Here is a 19,268-nt window from a genome sequence, read left to right as displayed (position 1 = left end):
TGGAATTGTAGTCTCTGGACTCCATTAACAGCTAACTAGCTCTTTATGTTGAGCAGTTGTAGTAGCGCACGTTGTTTGTAGCGTGTTCCTATGTTCAGCTACGATTTGGAATTGTAGTCTCTGGTCTTAATTATCAGCTAACTGGCTCTTTACTTTGAGCAGTTGTAGTAGCGCGCGTTGTTTGTAGCGTGTTCCCATGTTCAGCGCCTTATTAGTAAGCCCTGACTATTATTTTGACTTTTCCAGCCCATTGACTAATTTCGATAAATAGGGTTTGTTGCGTGCTCTTTTTAAACCATCCCATTTACACTACTGTGCTACGCATTGAGTTTAAAACACACCTTTTCAGCATTATTAAATACCTTTAATATGCTGTGTTAACAGCATGTTTCTTTACCTCGGAGCCTTAAATAATGCTTTGGAACCTTAATTTCCCTTTATAAGACATGGTGCTAGTAGAGTGTTAATTTTTTTCCCTTTACAGTATATGGTACTAGTAGCGTGTTTTATTTTTGTAGTGGCGCTACAAGCGCCATAACAGCGCCTCGTAATTTAGCTTAGAGCTCACATCCTGTGGTGATAACCACTTATTTTAAAAGTATGCATTCAGCCAGTCATTTCCACTACAATGCGAGGTGTTAGAACACGCTCTTTCTAGCTAATCTACACTCGCTTATTTTACTTATAATCCCCTTCCATTATATAGAGAACTCCTCATCTGCAATCTTTTCTTATTTAACTAACCTCGCTTAGTGAAACATATATTCTCTCTACAATAAATGAACCTAGTGGTCTATATATCCTTGGTGTTCTAATTCGGTGATTATATATATATATATGATTTTAACTGTATCATCTTTAGCTCAACTGATCCCTCAGTCACTGCATATAGGTCATACAGAGGCTTATCACAACCCCACTTATTATAATTTGTTTGTGCTTAATGTAATAGTTTAACTTACTTCTACTGCCTTTTGACTCTTTATCTAGTATTTTAGTGTAATCCGAAGGAACTTAGCCTTGCTCTTGATGTTGAATCTTTGCTTACTTGAAACTCTCTAGTCTGCTCATATTTGTTATATGTATTTTTAACTGCTGCTCTAGACAGTATAAATGATTTATTCTGTTTTTGCCTGAACTAACTTCTACTAGAACTGTTGCTGAACTCTGAGCTTTTTTTTACATGAAAATGTTAAGTGTATTTTATTGTAGTGTTTCTGCCTGAACTATCTTCTATTAGAACTCTTGCTGAACTCTGAGTTTTTTAACATGAAAATGCTAAGTGTGTTTTATAGTAGTGCCTTCTGAAGACTGTGTTTGCTCTTTATCTAAAGTATCTCCTTTCTTCCTTCTTTTCCCAGCAGTATAACCCCCCTGACCACCTTTAGGTCTGGGTTCTTGCATCCCATTCACAACTGCTATTCTCCTCTCCTAGTTTAAGGAACAAAAGCTATCCCACTTTGTGGAGCCTACACATGGAAAGATAAATGAAAGTATGTCCTAGAGCTCCTGCTCGTCTTAATCTTTTTGTATTTTTCTTTCCCAGTGAATTTGTAAAACCCAAAGTCAGCACTGCCAGTAGCCAGCAACTAACCCCCCATCCTCCTCTCCACCAACTGATCATATATTTCCCAATAATATCCCTAGCTACTTGCCTCTCGCTTTAAACCACAAGCCCTGTAAGCAGCAATTATTGAAATATCTGCTGCGGTCATTAGGTGGCCCTTACTACTAGGGTTTTTCCTCTGGAAATTGCCTCTACCTAGCAAACGCTCTATCTCACCTACTGTTAGCCCCTTTCTGCTCCACTTTTCTCTTTCTACTTGCTCTGATACTTCTAGCTTCTACTTGCTCCTACCTCTTGTCACCAAATATATTTATATCCCCTTGCCTTACTTACCTTCTTTCTGAGCACTTCACTGATTGTTTTCCTCCTGGACCTCTTCTTCTTGGGCTCTTCCCGCTCCGTTCGCCCTGCGGGCTCACTCCGCTCCCCACCCTACCCCCAATTCCCACCCACCCCCAGGGGTCCTACATTTATCTCAAATAGGAACACACCCCTTTACACCTCCTCTCCAATCAAATCTCTATACAACTCTCTGATTTCACCACACCTACCTTGATCACAAATACTTACCCTCCCCTTTCTTAAACACTATTCCTACCTCATTATATCCCTACCTCCTGCCCCACCCTCTCTAATTACTCCCATCAAACATTACTTCATCACACTTCATCCTACTTCTTTACAAACCTCCTTTGAGACCACTATGCCCACTTTATCTATCCATGCATTACTAAGACTACTCATCTCTATACTATTGTTTTCATCTCTTGTAACTTCCTACATCATAACTTCTTATGAATACTCTCAGACTATCTCTCCTCTACTGCCCTCTAAAAGTACCTCAACAGATACAACACCTTTATCTTCATCCTATTTGCATTCACCCTCTCAGTCCATTTACCTTCTAGCCAAATATCACAGACTAGTACACTGCAAGTTCACAAAAACCTATACCAAAAAACATATGTTATTCACTATAATCTTAAACCACAGATATATCCTACTCTTCTCCACTTACTACAAGATGGTGATATTCACCCTAATCCAGGCCCACATCATATTATAACCAATATAGAACAAAACCAAACTAAACCTTTATCTCTCTCTTGCTCTAAACCTTCTAACTCTTTGTCCATTGCCCATCTTAATATACGTAGTGTCTGTAACAAAATTAATCAACTCCATGCCCTTCTTGAAACTGAGAAGTTTGATATTTTATGCCTATCTGAAACTTGGTTAAAACCCTCAATTAAAGACATCGAAATTACCCCACCTGGTTATAGCATTATTAGACTTGATCGCACTAACAAGAAAGGAGGTGGGGTAGCCATTCTGCATAAAGAGAAACTAAAACTGATTCCTCTAGACCTGACTCTTACTCAAAATAATAATGCTGAAGTAATTAGCTCTAAAATACAAATCAATACCAATAAAGCCATTAACATCATCTGTGCATATCTCCCCCCTGGAAATAACATCAACACCCTTGAAGATATACTCTACCGACTCTCTATCAAACTTCCACAAGAAACTCTAGTCCTAGGTGACTTTAATATAGATTGGCATTCCTGTAATAATACTTACCCTACCTCACATATTAACCTCTTTGGCTTCAAACAACTTATCAATAGTCCCACTAGAATCAATAAAATAAACAATAAGGCTACTACCTTAGACTGGATTCTTACTAATACCCCCCTGCAAACCTACCAAACAGGTATCCTTCCAGACGACCTTAGTGACCACTCACTTACCTTTATCATTAGAAGCAAAACCAACCTAACCTTACCCACAACTTTTAGAACTCTTCATTCAAAAAAACATTTTAACCCTGATCATTTTCAAGCTGAACTTTTCCAATGTCATTGGGCCCCTCTAAAACATCTCCCACTCAACAAAGCTGTGGAACACTTCAACTCAACATTCTTAGCAATACTTAATCAACACGCCCCAAGTCGAACCATTAGAACTAAAACTAAAACTGCTCCCTGGCTAACCACGAATACTAAGCATAAAATCGCCCTCAGAAATAAATCTTGGCATAAGTGGCATTCCACCAAAAGTCAAATAGACCACCAAAGGTTTAGAGAGCTTAGAAATAGTACTAAAATAGCCATCCTAGCAGACAAAAAGAACTATTACTTTCAACTTCAAAAAACTACCAAAAAGGAACCTAAAAAATTCTGGTCCAGTATTAATAGTCTCCTGACCCCAGGCCAAATAATTACACCAAACCCTCAGGATTCTGACCCTGATAATCCCACACTAACAGCCAATAACTTCAATTCCTTCTTCACCAATTCTATACAAACTCTAGCCAACCAACTATCTCCTGATACTTCTCAACTACCTCCAAATACCTTAATAAATACCATTCCTCCCCTTCACCTACAACCTGTATCTACCTCTTATATAGAATCTCTTATCCAAAAACTTAAACCTACCACCCCTTCCACAGATAAACTTCCTGCTGAATTCCTGCAACTAGCAGCAAAAGCCATTGCTTACCCTGTCTCTATCTTGATAAACAGATCAATAAAAGAAGGTATTTTCCCAACAATCTGGAAGATATCACATATCATACCCCTCCATAAAGGAGGCAAATCTTATGACTTCTCCAACTATTGTCCCATAGCACTTTTATCCCCCTTAGCTAAAATCACGGAAAAATGCATACATAAACAACTACTCAACCATCTCCTCAATAATAGCCTTCTAGCTGACACTCAACATGGTTTCAGACCTGCTCACAGTACTACCACAGCACTTCTCTCCTTCACCAACACTATTAACTTAAACCGTAACAACAATAAACTTACATCTTCTCTTTTCATAGACCTATCAAAAGCCTTTGACATGGTTAATCATACACTTCTTTTGCACACATTAAAATCTCTGGCCCTGGAGCCCTCTTCCCTTACCTGGTTTTCTTCCTATCTTGTAAATCGTCAGCAAGCCGTACTCTGGAAAAATTCTCTCTCTGCTCTCCTCCCTATCTCTTTAGGAGTACCTCAAGGGTCTATCCTAGGCCCACTTCTATTTTCTATCTTTATTAATGACCTTCAATCATCTTTACCTAATACTGCCTGCATACAATATGCAGATGACTGCACTATAACTTGCACTGCCTCTTCTCAAACAGAACTCCAGTTTCAAACACAGTCAACCTTCTCAACTGTTGAACAGTGGTTCTCCAATCACTGTCTACTCCTTAACCCCAAGAAAACTAAATTATTACTCTTTTCACCTACCCGTAAATCTACTTTGATAAACTTCTGTATTACTGCAACTGACAACACCATAATCTCTCCTGACTCCTCAACTAAACTTCTTGGTGTTATTATCGATAATAATCTCAACTATGATTGTCACATCAACACCACAATAAAAGCTGTTAATAAAAAGATTGGATCCCTATACAGAATAAAGCCCTTCCTCACACCTGAAGCTAGGATAACCTTAGCCCAAACACACCTTATCTCTACCCTTTTATATGCTTCCTCTATTTACACTAATCTATCTAAAAGTAACCTTAAGAAACTTACTACATCTTACCACAATATTGCCCTCTTTGCCACCACATCCCAGTTTAGAGCTCACCACTGTCTAAACCTAAAACAACTACACTGGCTGGAACTCCCTAACAAGCTCATTTTTCAACAACTCTTAATTGCACATAAAATTCTATACCAACCTTCTAAAACACCAGCTCTTTGTAACCTCTTGACTTCCTATATCAACCTGAAACAACTACGTTCCTCTGATAAATTACTTGTTAATATTACCAAAATTATGAATTCTGCAGGCAATTGCCTTTTTTCCTAACTCAGTAGGTAAAATATGGAATAATCTTCCATCTGATTTGTCCTCTTTGCCTACTCTCCCACTATTTAAGAAACAACTTTTAATACATCTTAATAAATTTTGGCTTTGCTTTTGTACCAACCCAGACTAGCCTGTTGGTACCCTTAACTTTGTCATAAACTTTTCTTATCCACTTGGATTTCATCTTCTACTTCAACTGAGATATTATCCCTTTTCATTGTAAATATTACTTAACTCATTACAAAAAAAAAAAAAAAAACAAGAATTGTTTGTGTTTATGATTTGATACCTTATTATATTGTTTTGCTAGTTGCTAACCTCTAACCTAATTTCTTTCTGACCTAGGATGATTCTGATTAGTTAAGATCTTTAATATTTGTACTTACATTTTTTCCTTTTGTATAATACATTTGTACTATGTCTTGTTATGTATTTCCAATACTGTTTTTAACCTCTGGAGCTTTTCTCCCCGGGCCTCCACTGAAAATAGACATTAATCCAGCTGGACTAGCCCGGTCAACAAATGTAAAATAAAATAAATAAATAAATATTAGTTGTATTTAATTCCCCAATCCCAACTTATGTTGAATCTAGTAAATATTCACTTATTTGGTCTGTGCTGTCCATAGCCGGGAAAGACATTACTAGGAATTGGAAATCATCGCAAACTCCTTCCTTTCAAAACTTTATAGATCTTCTCTTGGAGGTATCCAAGTTAGAATCAATGACAATTAAATTGAGATCTTCTAGGAATACAGTAGTGTATACTCAATGGTTGAACATAATAGAATTATTAGAAAATTAATAACTTAAAACTGTCAAGCTGATCTTATTAACTTATTTTAAATTAACTCATCTACCTGTAGTATAGTGGACATCAATGTACATATTTCATTGTTTTTATTTGATTTTTTATTAGTGTTTTAGTCTTTTTTATCTTTAATATCAAAAAAGTGAACAGTTTTTTTCCGTTAATAGTTATATTTTTATGAAATGATTTTAATAAAATTTATTAAAAAAAAGCAAATAGATACAAATGGTCTTGAAAAGTAGGTACAGCCAGCCAAAAATCTGGACACCTAATTATCAGAACATTTAAATACCCAATGGCATATAACTTTAAATTTAACATTAATGAGCCACGATAAAACAAAATTCAACTTAAAAATAGTCATCAGGGAATACCTCACTGAAGTTTAAGAAAGCAATGTATTTTTCTTAATATTTTATTGCAGAGATCTATTTCCCATTGATTTTACACACTTCCTTGATAATGAAACTATCATTTCTGAATAGAAAGTTCTATGGTTAAATATTATTCAGTGTTTTAAGGAGGTATTTCACACTCTGATTGGTAGTTGTCATTTCCACAACCGTTATTGATTTAGGAAGCATATAGAAAGCAGGGAAGTAATTACCTCATGCTCAGTTTTTGCTATCAGCTATTGCATGATCTGAGCCCAATGATCTTTGCTGGCCTGTGTTTTCATATTTTGTGAAAGCTGCATGATATTTATTATGCTGACTTCTGGTGGGAGATGATGGGTGATAGATTTGAAAAGTTGTTTACCATGTGATGGCACTGGCAGCCCAATGACCCACAAAAAATTATGTAGCAGCAATAACATCTTCAGTCCATCTGGTTTCTCATGGATGTTGCGAGGTGTAAAAGAACAGCTTTGTCTTCTTTTGCTGCCAACACATCGTAGAGTACCTCTCCCACTACATTGTTAGCACTCCTGTGTAACTTGTTGCTGATGGCTGCATCGCCAGTCTTTGGCAGAACATGACCCGGTAAGGGTTCCCCTTCATCTGACTGTGACATAAACACTTGTGGCAGTGCCTTGTGATGCAAGATGATGTTTGATTGACTTCATACAAATGCTTATCAAATATACGTTCATGTTGTTGTGCTTTGAAGCTACTGAGCTCATTTTTGCTTTAGGTGACAATGTCTATGTTGACCTTGTGATGAAGATCTTATCTATATTTGGCAAAATTCTACCCTTATTGAGGTATACAAAATCCATCAGGCTATAGTCTGTCTTCCTTCTGTGACATAATGAATGAAAACCTTCCTGTTAAATGCAAAGTACCAGTCTGTTGGTATAAATCCTTCCTGTCCTTTACCTTGCAGAAGCTGATAGGTCCTAAACAGTGTTTTACTATCTGCATGCAGTTACATGATATATCCTGGATCCATGCTGAGCTGGAGTGTTCCTGCCACAAAGTTCAACTCAAAGTTGATTCTTCAAGTTAAATGCCCACTTTCAGCAACTGTCCTCAAGAGACGATATAGACTACCATTACAACATAATTACCTATGCTATTTGCAACATGCAAGCTTCTTTCTTCTGTGAAATAACTGACAGTTTAGTATTCCCTAAGCATCTGGGTTTTAATGGTTTCCAAAATCCACAAACCAGGAAACCCAAGATGCTCTGTTGTGTCTGGCTGTTCACATCTGACAACCTACATTTCAGCATGTATTTACTTATTTATTGCATTTAGTTTACTGGGATGGTCAAACTTGGTAAACAAGCTGCCCCTTTCCAGTGTAGGCATGGGAAGAACAGCTTCACATAATACAAGAGTAGAGAACTGTATAGAGTGTACAAAAAAATCAGAGAAGGTAACAACACTAACAAATATGGGGCTACAGAAAACAAAAAAACCACACTAGAAGAAAAATATAACTATTACATTTCAGAAACAAGAAGATTGAAAGTCTTTAATAAAATGACATTTTACAATATTTATTAAAATGATTTACATTTCCTGACAACATCAAAAGAAAACTAACTGAATGACAACCTTTTTACACCAGAAATACAGTCCACACCCTGCAGGCTGACAAGATCAGTCTCCATAACTTTTACTGACTCATCTTCACCATAGAAATCAAATTCTTGTACATGATAATTCTGCACAGTATGATAGATGGACAGAATGACGGTATTTATTTTACTAGTGATAAACTAAGAAAGCACCTCTTCACATGCTCATTTGGCAGAATTGTTTTTGTTTAATTAGTGTTTTTCCCCACTAGCTGTGTTTTTTCAGCAGCTCATCACAGATGCTATGAAGATCAAGACCAACATAATACTGTTAGCCTATTTATGTGATTGATGGAAAAAGTGTCTGTCTCCTTCACGAGGCAGGGTCTGATTGAGTAATATATAAATGTTATACAGAAGCCTGGAAGGTATAATTTCCTGCTCCAGGTAGACGATCTGCTGTTTCATGGACAGGCTTACCATGACTAACCTCCTCCCTTTAGCATGCTATAACCCCTCCCTTTAGCATGCTATAATTATGTTATCCTCTAAACTATCCTTTGTGAGAAGTAAACTTGCAGAAACTGGCATGAAAACATCTTTATTGTTTGACCATTAATTCTCAAAGGGCACTTCTCCACATTTCCTACCATTTAAAGAATGTCGTAATTTGTCTCTGCCAGTCTCACAGTGTTTCATCATCATATGTTATGCAATAATTGTGATAGCACTGCTACCCAGATCTTGTCATTTTTTTCAGTAAAGGTTATCATAACATCACAGTGGAGAGACAGAGAAAAAAGCTTCAATGAATCAGCAACATAGCCTTTTAACTTTGAGCACTACACAGAAAATATTTATATCAAGCATAAACACATTCCATAACTGCTTCCACTTAACTGAGGTACCACCTTTCTGTATAGGTCCCCAAAGGTTAGTTTCCCTATTTTAGAGTCTGATACTTAATCAAGCATACTCACAGATACATTCTCTATTTCTGGGATCCACTTAAGCACCCAATTATTACATAGATATCTTCCCCTAAATATTAATTTTAAATGTCTATTTTAGACAATGAGGAAGAAATTATGCCTTCTGCTCTCCTTTCTTTCATGACAAGTAGATATAAAAGCATTATATACAACTTCAATAATTTATTGAGCTTTGATGAACAACTGGTGTAGTCAAAAAGTTTGTGTTGGCTGTTCAGTAAGACATAAACTGAGTTAAGACATATGTATTTACCTATTTGTTCCAGTGCTTTTTGTCAGTGGAAAAGCTTATAATTTCTTTTTTATTTTGCCTAAAATTGATGTTTTCTTTTTACTGCCTCCTATTTTGTCTTACTACTGACCACCCAGTATGGAGATTTGCATGGCCAGTAGCAGTCCCATCAGTCAGTCATTGTTTTCTTCCCAGCATACTTGTGTTTTCATGTGGCATGACCTCTGCTGTATGATTAATTGCACTTTTATTACCAAAATGGCTATATCATATACTTTTATTATGTCTAATAGACTTAATTAAAATAATTTAGTTTTGACATACTTTTCTACATACCCCAAAGCCATGTCACCTTTAATGAGAATATTACAGTTTTAGTACAACACTGCAGCAGTTAACAATTTTAACTACACACCATTTCCAGACTTGCTTAGGGTTTCCTGAAGCAAGTCCAAGTTAACCAGTGAAGGCAGATTCACCATTTAAGAAACAATGGCCTGTTTTAATGTAACTGTCCATTGCAACTAAATTTTATACTGTATTGTCTCATATCTCCTTATTTACGACTAGCAATACATTTCTAATTTCTCCTACTTCTTTTTTTTCCATATGTATTAAGTTTATTTGCACCCCCTTACAGAAAATGATTTTCCTTCCCACACATTATCACCTTTTTGACAAAACCAAACACTGAAAAAAAACAGGGCCAACAGCCAACAGCTCCTCTAATCAGCCTTTATTGAAGGATTAACCACTTTCATTTTTGTAATCCTCAAGCTTCTTCTCCCTCTCTGACCTTTCACACTTTTTTCCACTACCACCATTTCTCTTCAGATAAATAAACAAAACAACAAATAATTACATAACTATTGCTATGGCTCATTGGAGTGCAACAAAATGAATCACACATTGCCAGAAAAACTGCAAAATACTGAGACAACACTCAGGCAAGTTTGATAAAAAAGCACTAAATAATGAATAATATCAAAAAGAAACTATTACAAACTAAAAGACAGCACTTTTTCACAAGCAAGTGGTCTTCTGGTACTTCTGACCCACACACACACATATATAAACATAATAATTATATCTCTATGATCATGCAAACTGAGGGATGAGGAATAGGCCATACTGTTGTGGTTGGCTACCTTACTATAGTGCCCAACATACAGTGATGTTATTCGTAATAATAGTTTCAGGATCATGAGCAGCGTGTTCCCAATAGCAACAAAATTCCATTCCATATAAGGACTCATGACCTATCATTTGACAAGACTTGTGTTAGTATGATGAAACCATTTTATGGATCTGTGGTCTGTTCAGAAGCAGCTTGATGATTTATCATACCTCATACATACCCTTTCTGTTTCTATTAGCACATTTTATTTGTATTTTGAAGAAGACCATCATTCAAAACATTAGTTTTCGCATGTATTTTCTTTCTCATTTTGGAATTTGTTGCTATGTTTATTGCTGAAGCACCACATTCCTGTTTTTATTAAGATTGTTTTTGTTTTTTTTCATGATGGTAACACCTTACAGTTATTACTGGTAATGTTGCAAAAATTAGGCATGATTCAAGGTTATTTTCAGATTAACATTATTTTTTGAAGTGACTTGTATTTTTGCTTCTGATTTTTCATGTAGACTTAACAATTTAGCTTAAGAGCAGTGAATCAATGCATATCTGACACAAAATGACAGATATTTGTGAAAGAATGATTAACACCCCCTCCGCACACACACACACACACACACACACACACACACACACACACACACACACACACACACACACACACACACACACACACACATCCATGGCTTATCTGTTACTCCATTTCTGAACAATATTATTATTTATGTACAAAGCATCACTCTCAAAATTCTCTGTTACATATACCAGCAGGTGTTTATCCTCTAAACTATCCTTTGTGAGAAGTAAACTTGCAGAAACTGGCATGAAAACATCTTTATTGTTTGACCATTAATTCTCAAAGGGCACTTCTCCACATTTCCTACCATTTAAAGAATGTCGTAATTTGTCTCTGCCAGTCTCACAGTGTTTCATCATCATATGTTATGCAATAATTGTGATAGCACTGCTACCCAGATCTTGTCATTTTTTTCAGTAAAGGTTATCATAACATCACAGTGGAGAGACAGAGAAAAAAGCTTTAATGAATCAGCAACATAGCCTTTTAACTTTGAGCACTACACAGAAAATATTTATATCAAGCATAAACACATTCCATAACTGCTTCCACTTAACTGAGGTACCACCTTTCTGTATAGGTCCCCAAAGGTTAGTTTCCCTATTTTAGAGTCTGATACTTAATCAAGCATACTCACAGATACATTCTCTATTTCTGGGATCCACTTAAGCACCCAATTATTACATAGATATCTTCCCCTAAATATTAATTTTAAATGTCTATTTTAGACAATGAGGAAGAAATTATGCCTTCTGCTCTCCTTTCTTTCATGACAAGTAGATATAAAAGCATTATATACAACTTCAATAATTTATTGAGCTTTGATGAACAACTGGTGTAGTCAAAAAGTTTGTGTTGGCTGTTCAGTAAGACATAAACTGAGTTAAGACATATGTATTTACCTATTTGTTCCAGTGCTTTTTGTCAGTGGAAAAGCTTATAATTTCTTTTTATTTTGCCTAAAATTGATGTTTTCTTTTTACTGCCTCCTATTTTGTCTTACTACTGACCACCCAGTATGGAGATTTGCATGGCCAGTAGCAGTCCCATCAGTCAGTCATTGTTTTCTTCCCAGCATACTTGTGTTTTCATGTGGCATGACCTCTGCTGTATGATTAATTGCACTTTTATTACCAAAATGGCTATATCATATACTTTTATTATGTCTAATAGACTTAATTAAAATAATTTAGTTTTGACATACTTTTCTACATACCCCAAAGCCATGTCACCTTTAATGAGAATATTACAGTTTTAGTACAACACTGCAGCAGTTAACAATTTTTAACTACACACCATTTCCAGACTTGCTTAGGGTTTCCTGAAGCAAGTCCAAGTTAACCAGTGAAGGCAGATTCACCATTTAAGAAACAATGGCCTGTTTTAATGTAACTGTCCATTGCAACTAAATTTTATACTGTATTGTCTCATATCTCCTTATTTACGACTAGCAATACATTTCTAATTTCTCCTACTTCTTTTTTTTCCATATGTATTAAGTTTATTTGCACCCCCTTACAGAAAATGATTTTCCTTCCCACACATTATCACCTTTTTGACAAAACCAAACACTGAAAAAAAACAGGGCCAACAGCCAACAGCTCCTCTAATCAGCCTTTATTGAAGGATTAACCGCTTTCATTTTTGTAATCCTCAAGCTTCTTCTCCCTCTCTGACCTTTCACACTTTTTTCCACTACCACCATTTCTCTTCAGATAAATAAACAAAACAACAAATAATTACATAACTATTGCTATGGCTCATTGGAGTGCAACAAAATGAATCACACATTGCCAGAAAAACTGCAAAATACTGAGACAACACTCAGGCAAGTTTGATAAAAAAGCACTAAATAATGAATAATATCAAAAGAAACTATTACAAACTAAAAGACAGCACTTTTTCACAAGCAAGTGGTCTTCTGGTACTTCTGACCCACACACACACATATATAAACATAATAATTATATCTCTATGATCATGCAAACTGAGGGATGAGGAATAGGCCATACTGTTGTGGTTGGCTACCTTACTATAGTGCCCAACATACAGTGATGTTATTCGTAATAATAGTTTCAGGATCATGAGCAGCGTGTTCCCAATAGCAACAAAATTCCATTCCATATAAGGACTCATGACCTATCATTTGACAAGACTTGTGTTAGTATGATGAAACCATTTTATGGATCTGTGGTCTGTTCAGAAGCAGCTTGATGATTTATCATACCTCATACATACCCTTTCTGTTTCTATTAGCACATTTTATTTGTATTTTGAAGAAGACCATCATTCAAAACATTAGTTTTCGCATGTATTTTCTTTCTCATTTTGGAATTTGTTGCTATGTTTATTGCTGAAGCACCACATTCCTGTTTTTATTAAGATTGTTTTTGTTTTTTTTTCATGATGGTAACACCTTACAGTTATTACTGGTAATGTTGCAAAAATTAGGCATGATTCAAGGTTATTTTCAGATTAACATTATTTTTTGAAGTGACTTGTATTTTTGCTTCTGATTTTTCATGTAGACTTAACAATTTAGCTTAAGAGCAGTGAATCAATGCATATCTGACACAAAATGACAGATATTTGTGAAAGAATGATTAACACCCCCCCTCCCGTGCACGCACACACACACACACACACACACACACACACACACACACACACACACACACACACACACACACACACACAGACACACACATCCATGGCTTATCTGTTACTCCATTTCTGAACAATATTACTATTTATGTACAAAGCATCACTCTCAAAATTCTCTGTTACATATACCAGCAGGTGTTTATTCTGCTAACTATAGCCAGCCATTATATTTCTGCCAACTTTGGCAAAGAATCCCCAGGGCACAGATAAGTGTTTCATTCTTCTGTGAAAAAGATACAACAGATGCTGCATACTGAGATCCTTTTATAGTTATATTACAATTATGCACACAGAAGAGTCAGAGTGTCGTCTTTACTGTCCACACTCTAGCCGTGTGATTTCTGAAGCCAGTAGGAGATGTATCTCTTGGTAACCGCATTTCAATACAAATTATAACTATCCCTGCATTAGAAGTGAGAATAAATAAAGCAATATATACATGTGCAAATAAAATAATTATTAACAGGTTAATAAAATGTGTTTCAGATAAGCCCCTGGACTTACAAGACAACATGTATTTAGGTGTTAATTTAATTTTCTTCAAGGAATTTGTTTCTTCCTGGTATAAACATTATTTCTATGAGTGCTTTATGAGATGTAAAATGAAATGGCTTTTTGTTGTTCTTTGATTATTTTTCTAGTTGTAACTTAAACATATGACTTCTTTTTATTACTTGTGCAAAGCAACCTTGACATGTAATATGACTTAAAGGATAAACCACAATTTAAACTAACGGTTGTTGGATTTTCTTGTCTTATGCTGTGATGAGCTCCACCTTCTCATGGCCATGAATAGCATAAGGAGGTGAAGAGGGTTTCACAAAAAGATAAATCAAGAGCACCATTAGCAGCAATTCGTAAACAATTTATCTGTTGTTGAAATGTGTAATAGTGTAGTGTTGTAAACAATTTATGTATTGTTGAAATGTGTAATAGTATAGTGTAAACAATTTATGTATTGTTGAAATGTGTAATAGTATAGTGCAAACAATTTATGTATTGTTGAATCAAAAAACAAGGAAAAAAGACACTCCAAGCCAGCCAAGTAAAGTTTAAAGTTAGCGCTTTATTTTACTGAAATGAACAATAGTTTGCTCATTTCAGTAAACGAAAGTGCTAACTTTAAACTTTATTCGGCTGGTTTGGAGAGTCTTTTTTCCCTTGTTTTTTGATTGATCTGTCTTTTTGATTTCCCTGGTTTTGAATTTATGTATTGTTGAAATATGTAATAGCATAGTGTTGTAAACAATTTATCTATTGTAGAAATGTGTAACAGTATAGTGTCGTAAACAATTTATGTATTGTTCGAATGTGTAATAGTATAGTGTTGCTTCTTTTGTGATCTTAAACTCAACTAACAAAAGAACGGCAGTATTGTGACTACCATATGCATTAGCGGTAGAGAAGCTCAGCAAGGAGGCACTGTGCAAATCATATAATAAGAAAGACATAGGGATTTGGAAATGAGACTACAGCAAGCAGAGGAAAACAAAGAACAGCAGTAATAAAGTATGAAAAGTATTTCTGCTGGGTAATAACTTTTGTAGGGGCAACAGCCCACTTTGTAAGATCTACCAAAGAAGGGTAGGTGGGAAGGTAGTAAGAGATGGCTGGGGATGGCATATATGGAGAGGGAGAAAGTAGCAGGAATAGACAGACAGAGAACAGGAGGGATACATAAAGTGGACAACTTTTTGGGTGGGTTGGACAACAAACAGGGAGCATAGACTAACATATAATGGAGTGAAAACATTAGCATGGAGTTAAGGTGGAATCCTGTCTTGGTTGGATGCCAGACCATCTCAGAAGACAACAAAATGGGTATCATTCATGCAGATGGCTGATATTATGGGCCAGTTACTCTCCTACCAGCTGTGCTGGATGATGCACCATATGGTCAGTGCAGGCATCTAGCTATGGACTCACTGCAAGTGCCACCAGGCTCCTCAGATGATGACTGGAGTACAGGACATAACCTCCAGTCCATTTTTACAAGCATAGCCTTCATCCCACCTTATGAGAAATAGTGATGGGGGCAATGGTGGCCATTCCAGGTCACATCCCACAGGTGGACTGCAGACCTTAAGGACATTGATGACCTTCTACCAGAAGCATGGGTTGGCAGGGCCTGAGGTCCTGCTCTTTCACAACTGGACCTGCAGAAAAATTATACAATGGAAATAAATGATGATATAAATATGTTGCAAACACAAACACAGGTGCAGAGTTGAATGGCTCAGACATTATGAACATCCCTGTATTGTAAAGGATGCTCACATTTCTGTGACAACCAATCAGATTCAGATGTTGCTGTTCTTTCACTGAAAAACAAAATATGTACTCTTAACTACACCTGCACAACATAAATGAGAGTAGTAGGCAATGCTACTGCAAATAATGCTTTCTGTACAAGTACACTGTCTGAACTTCTGCCTCTGAATAATAAAAAGGCCAGGGGTCAATGTTTCAAGTGACTATACCTATGATGGCACTGGGTTCCAAGAATGGGTGATGCCAGGGACACCACTCACCATCCTTCTAAGTTCATATTAGGCATCCTCATTCTGTGATTACCCATAGTAATAAACCATCAGGTGCTCCCTAATGATCTTGTGCTGGTAAAGCAGGAAAATCCTGCTCTGTCTGGCACACCATGCACTAAGTTAGAGCCCTGAACTCCACAGTGCCTGAAATAGTCATGTACATTCAACCACTTCTGGTTGAGGAGCCATATGGTAGGCTCATTTGTACAAATGCATGCTTGTGAATCTGATACGGTTGGAAGGGTGGCTTAATGCCTAATGTGGTTGCCTTATAAACACAAAGTGCAGGGTTTGAGTCTCACAAGGGATAATTGTCTAGGCTTAAAAAATGTCTCGCAAGGGCAGTTAGCTTAGTACTAAAACTATGAACCTAAAACAGTGCTGCACCACAGGGGTAACACATGGCAGTAGCACTACACCTCACCTCTACTGGTATGCACATACGAGGTGAACCAGCATATCGGTCACATGCTTTGTTGTCACCATGATCTGTTAGTGTTAGCATGTTTGACTAATGTATTGCAAACCTAAGTAATTTATGGACTGTGATGCTAAGTGGCTTCATTAGTATACCTTCCACGTGAACAGGCGTTAGTATGGACAGTAGTGCTAACTGGCTTCATTAGTATACCTTCCACGTAAACAGGCTTTAGTTATTGTAATATGAAGTGCCAGTTCCCTTCCACACAGCATCATTTAGAACCATACAACCGTAAATTGAGGAACTTTATAAACATCCCATAGAACTGGATCTTTATGAAAATAAAGTAGCTCAGCAAGAGCAACAAACCATGTGGTTTATGAGAGCATCAGTGAGGAAGATGCCATGGTGTAAGTATAACTATTTGGTATGTGTTTTCACCTACCAACTAGATAACCCAGTGAGAAGTCTCTAATTCCCTTACAGGAACTTTTGGTACAGGTCAGACTCATGTCAAAAGTATTACTGATATGAACTACCAGGGTGGTGCATGAATGAGTTATAAATAATGCCCAGGGAATTTCAGAGAAACTGACAATTTAGGGAGTAGAATTCCTTCATATTGATGTATGACAGGCCATATGAGCCAAGTGTAGCTTTGATGTCAACATATGTACATAACCTCAGTGAAAAGGGCTATATTGTAAAATACCCACATGGTGTTGGTTATCTTTCATTTAGTTGTTGGTTCTCTTTCACATGTGGTGGTATAATGTTGAGGAGCTTGTTTAGAATCTATAAGGCTGATACCTGCAGTGTTTCTAATGTGGTCACCTTAGGTCACTGAAAATTTCCTGTGGCTAAGGTAACTAAGCTAAACATATTTAGTATCCATGGATATGAGCATAACACATATTTTTTATTCCTCTTGTGGATTTCATAGCCTTACTAAGTCCTTACAGTCTCCCTGTCCACTCATATATGATCCACAGTTTGCTGGCCTGTGAGCTGGTGGTGTGCTACTTTATATATGTGGCTCTTCCTTTGGTGTGGATGTCTGTTATGCATGACATTGTGGGTGCAGGCTCTGATTGTGGTTGGTCATACATGGTAACACTGATGTTGCTTCTCCTGCCATTGCTCCTTTCACGTATACCACAAATGTCAATGTTTAAAACAGCTCTGCACCACAGTACAGAGCACCTGTTCTATATTCCACGTGGCTTATTTCATGGGGTACCTCATAGCCAAGTCATTATGCTCACATTAGTATGTGCTGTATGCTGTGCTATTTTGATTTTTGTATGACCATACTATCTGTGCTTATAAATTGCCCAAACCAACTGCGTTGATGTTCCCAGTGCTAGTTTACACTACACATTGGTGTGTACTGTGTAGGGCTGGGTAGATTTGTACAAGATGCTGTCAGTATTCAGCACCATATAACCATTACCATATAAATGAGCACTTAGAGCAGTGTCGGCTCATTTTCAACTGCAAAATAAAACAGAATGCACTATTCCGCAAATCCATGTTTTAAACCTTTCACTTACGTGGAATGGTGCCTTTTATATTTTATTTTGTCTTTATATACCCTTTCATAGTTTATAGGTTAGTACATGGCTAACTGCCCCTGTGGACCATTTTAAGTCTAGTCAATTACCGATTTGAGAATTAAACTCTGCACATTCTGTCTGTAAGATAAACAGCTTAACCATTATGCTACCCCCTGCAGCAAAGGAACAACTGCAATAAAAATCTCTGAACACTCTATAAATATCCTTATGTATTCAAAAAGGTATGATAATTTCACACAAACACAAGCACAGCATACATACACACACACACACACACACACACACACACACACACACACACACACACACACACACACACACACACACATGCACATACATGCCCAGACATACATGTATACCCACAAGTGAGCAAATGCACATGACATTTTTAATGATTTATTTATCTTTAATACTTGAGGATTAAATGAGGCTTTTCCCTCATTGTAAAGGCATAACCTCTGGTCATGTTTAACTCTACCTTGTGGGTGTAAAAACACTAATGCATTTACATAATACACTTCCAGTTTCAGGAGGAAAAATTATCTTTTGCAATATAATTTGGGACCTGCTTGACTGTGTACATATATGAAATTATACAATCAGTTTGGTAAGCCAACCAATTAGTACAGAGCTGACGACAAAAAAAAAATCCTCTTAATAAGTTGTGGACCAAAGTAAAACAAGTCTAAGTTATCCAAGATGACAGAAGTTATAGACTGCAAAATAAATGTATGTGTACATTCCTAGTCACTGTAGAAGACGTAACGTATAGACATAACATCTTTTCCTTCAGAAGCAGAAAACGCAAATGACAACAAAAGTATTTCTGGAAAATGTCCACATTCACCAACACCAGTGCATCATACTGATTTAAGCACAGCAATAAAAAATCCATTCTTTGAAGAAGCAATGTAAGCAACTGATTATTACAAACTTAAGTACCTATATTGCAGAA

The sequence above is a fragment of the Protopterus annectens genome, chromosome 3.part0 (assembly GCF_019279795.1).
Source record: "Protopterus annectens isolate FY-2018-M chromosome 3.part0, PAN1.0, whole genome shotgun sequence".
NCBI classification, from domain to species: domain Eukaryota; kingdom Metazoa; phylum Chordata; order Ceratodontiformes; family Protopteridae; genus Protopterus; species Protopterus annectens.
Note: the sequence above shows the minus strand (reverse complement) of the source record.